This window comes from Ailuropoda melanoleuca, chromosome 10 (assembly GCF_002007445.2).
Source record: "Ailuropoda melanoleuca isolate Jingjing chromosome 10, ASM200744v2, whole genome shotgun sequence".
Taxonomy (NCBI): domain Eukaryota; kingdom Metazoa; phylum Chordata; class Mammalia; order Carnivora; family Ursidae; genus Ailuropoda; species Ailuropoda melanoleuca.
Window position 1 is genome coordinate 14,883,941 of NC_048227.1, and position 4,058 is coordinate 14,887,998.

Sequence of the window (4,058 nt, forward strand, 5' to 3'; positions counted from 1 at the left end):
CTGCTTCTTCCTCTCCCACTCCCCCTGCTTGTGTTCCCTCTCTCGCTGGCTGTCTCTATCTCTGTCGAATAAATAAATAAAATCTTTAAAAAAAAAAAAAAAAGAAAGGGGAATGAAACACAAGAGACTATGGACTCCAGGAAACAATCTGAGGGTCTCAGAGGGAAGGGGGCAGGGGATGGGCTAGCCTGGTGACGGGTATTAAGGAGGGCACATATTACATGGAGCACTGGGTGTTATATGCACAATGAATCATGGAACACTACATCAAAAACTAATGATGTACTGTATGGTGACTAACATAACATAATAAATTATTATTAAAAAAATGCACTAGGATGAAATAGGAGAGAGACTTTCATGTTAGTAGTACCTCAATAAACACACAGAGGGATGCAAAAAATTAATTCATTAATTAATTAATTTTAAAAAATCAACTGAAAAATCATGAAAACTAAATGCACTGTGTAATCTTCAGTTACACACTGAAAGGAAGATGGAAAGGCTCTGAAGGACATTTCCAGGCCAATTTGGGGGAAATCTGAATATTAGTTAATAGAATTGTATTAATGTTAAATGCTCTGGGTGTGATCATTATAATGTGGTTTATGGAGAAGAGTAAACTTGTTCTTAGGACACACACTGAAATATTGAGAGAAAAAGTGTCATGAGATCTACACTTCCTTTTAAATGGTTTAGAAAAAACGTCATAGATAAGGAGAAATAAGGGGTGGGGGGGAAGAGAAATAAAAACAAAAATTGCAAAATGCCAAATGTTAATATTTGGTAGACCGAGGCCAAGGGTCAGTAAATGTTTTCTGTGAAGAGCCAGATAGTCAAGTGCATTAGGCATCACAGTCTCTGTCACAATCCTCCATCCACTCTGCTGTTTCGGTGTGAAAGCCGCCATAAACAAAATACACCTGCTGTGTTTTAATAAAACTTTATTTGTGGACGATCAGGCACAAATTTCATCTCATTAAAGTTAGAAAACAGCCATTTCAAAAACTTCCTTCTTGGAGTGGGCGAAGGGGAGCTCTGTTTTACTTTCTATATATCCATACTGTTTGAACGTTCAGAAGAGTGCTTTGGTTTTTTGTTTGTTTTTTCATGAAGTGGCTTCTTAGAGCAGTCGGCTTTTGCTGCCGCAGCAAAAACCCCACATCTCAGTAGTTTATAATGAGTATTTGTTTCTCATGTGATGTGAGGGCTGAGAATAGGCTGCACTTTGGCTCTGTGTATTTTCTCACCCCGGCGTCCAGGCTGAAGGAACAGACCTATCAGAAACACACTGTTCTCATAGCAGAGGGCAGAACCGCTAGAGACCAAGCCAAACCATGCAACTGCATTTCAAGTTTCTGCTCAGACATGATATGAAACATGCCTGCTCATGTGCCAAAGGCCAAAGGCCCACGGCGGTCCCACAGCCAAGCCTCACGATGGAAGGCTTACCAAGGGGGGTGTATGTGATTACCTTATAGGGAAGGGAGTGAATAATTGTGAAACAATGATATACTTGACTACATTTCTGTCGAATTAAGTAAATCTCCTTTGAGAAAATATTTTCTTTTTTTTTGTTCTTATCTAATTGTTTCCCCATGGACCCATTTTTTTCTTCTCGGTTTTTGATTCCCTATGTAAAGGTAGCTTCAGCGAGTGCTTTTCAAACGGCAGATGGTAACCCATTAATGAGTCTTGAAGTTAATTTAGTGGAGACACAACTAGTTCTTCCGTTTAAAAGAACAGAATACAGAAAAAAAAAATACAATAGAAAATTATAAGGGAACATTGCACAGAGTAAAGATAAGGATTGTTTCATGAACCTTTTATTTCAGTTACATATATCTGTCCATAAACTGATATAAGCTATATTTTTTGTTGTGAGTTTCAGGTAAAAAAAAAAAAAATTAAAGCCTTGACCAAAGGGACAGGCTAGGTGGAGGGACCGAGCACTCCCAACTCCCATCTGGATTCAACGGTGCTGGCACCAAGACACCACTGAACGCCGAGGGACCATGGTGGATACAGCAGACTGACGACCTCACCGTCTTTGCTGTGTCCCATTCTCCTTCTCTGCTGCAGGGACTAGAAATCCTAAAACTATATTTCCCAGGCCCCTTTGCAGCAGGGTTCCAGGTGGGTTTTAGCTTCCACTCATCAGAGGCTGTGGTAGATTAAAAAGTACACACATTCAGTGCTACTCCTCCCATTGAGAGGTAGGATCTAATCACCATCGCCAGGAATCTGATCTGACCTTGGAGACTTGAATGGCCAAAAGAATGCAGCAGAAATGACGTTCTCAAACTTTGTTCCTAAGTTCCTAAGAAGCCTGACAGCATCCACCTGGGCTCTGCTTTGGGGAAGCCAGTTTCTACGTGAAAAGTCCAACTGTCCCCAACGCCATACTGTGAGAAGCCCATGCCTCAGGAGGCCAGTGGAGGATGAGACCAGCATGGAGGGGTGTTCACTATGGGAGCGGACAAGATTACTTTGGAAGGAAATCCTCCAGCCCCAGTTACCCCAGCATGGATCAGAGACAGACCACCCAACCAAGCCCTCTCCTGATTCGCAAATCATGATCTAAATAAAAACGGTTATTTAGGGGCGCCTGGGTGGCACAGCGGTTAAATGTCTGCCTTCGGCTCAGGGCGTGATCCCGGCGTTGTGGGATCGAGCCCCACATTAGGCTCCTCCACTGTGAGCCTGCTTCTTCCTCTCCCACTCCCCCTGCTTGTGTTCCCTCTCTCGTTGGCTGTCTCTATCTCTGTCGAATAAATAAATAATAAAAATAAATAAATAAATGAATAAATAAAACGGTTATTTAAGTCACCAAGTTTTGAGGTGGTGTGTTTCACAACAATAAATGAACAGAAGAGATGTCTTTTCTCAAGACCTCCATTTGGAACTGAGTTAAGCAGAGAGACAGTGGCATGCAAGGCCCCCCGAGGATAGAAGGTTGCTTCTTGTTTGGGCGTCTGGAAGCAGATGGGTGGTATGCAGGGTACTTTCTTTTTAGGCCTTCACCCTTAGCAGCACCCAAGCTCCAGGACAGGACACTTGGGAACCAAGAGACATTGTGCTGAGAGAATCGAGAGGTTAACACTAAGGACCGCAGGAAAGCCAAGAAGAACTTGGGGTATAGAGTCAGGAACGAAGCCAGACAGAGCGATAAACTCAGACAGCTAATATTCTTTGGGCACTTACTGTGTGCCAAGAATGAATCTGCACTCTATGAGTGTGATTTTATTTGATCCCCCCAACTATCCTAGGAGGTCACTACTACTATTCATTCACATTTCATGGATGAAGAAATCAAGGCACAAAGAAGCTCAGTAATTTCAAGGTCCTGCAACCCGTAGATGGCAGAGCATGGATTTATCTGATTGAGAGCTTGTGCTCCTACCAGCCACTGGCACTGGGGTGGCTTCCAAAAGCAAGGGCCGAGTTACTCAAAGGAGCCTGAAACCACAGTGAGCATTAAAGGGCACGTGAGGTGGGTGTATGATCTTGCACAAAAGTACAGACGGGATTCAGTGACACAGAACAGTCCTTTACTCAAGATAACTCATGAGCGTGCCCCTACCCTCACTCTCTAAGACAATGTTTATTAACTCCATTACCGTTTCCACCCTGTGAGTGCCAAGAAAGTTCCTATTGGGATTCTAAGGCTCTTCTCCATTCCTGGTAACCAGAGGCTGAGTTAACCCCAGCTTGGCTCAGAGCCCCCGAACAGTTCAGACCTCTTATACTGGTTCATGTGTGATCCAGGTTGGGGCTGGCCAGGAAAATTGCTAGAAGGAGGGCTGGGAATTTTAAGATAGCTCCTATAACCTTCACCCCCTTGTGTAACTCCCATGATTATGTTATGCTATATGGCAAAAGGGATGTTACCCAAGTGGGCCTAGTGTGATCACACGAGCCCACTAAAAGCTGAGTTTCCTTGGTAGCAGAAGAGGTAGTGACAAAGATTCCCTTTTTTGACCAAACTCTGGCCAAGCTCCTCTGAGCCCTTTTCTCCACTAGGTCTCAGTGTTGGCCTATAAAGACTTGAACAAACA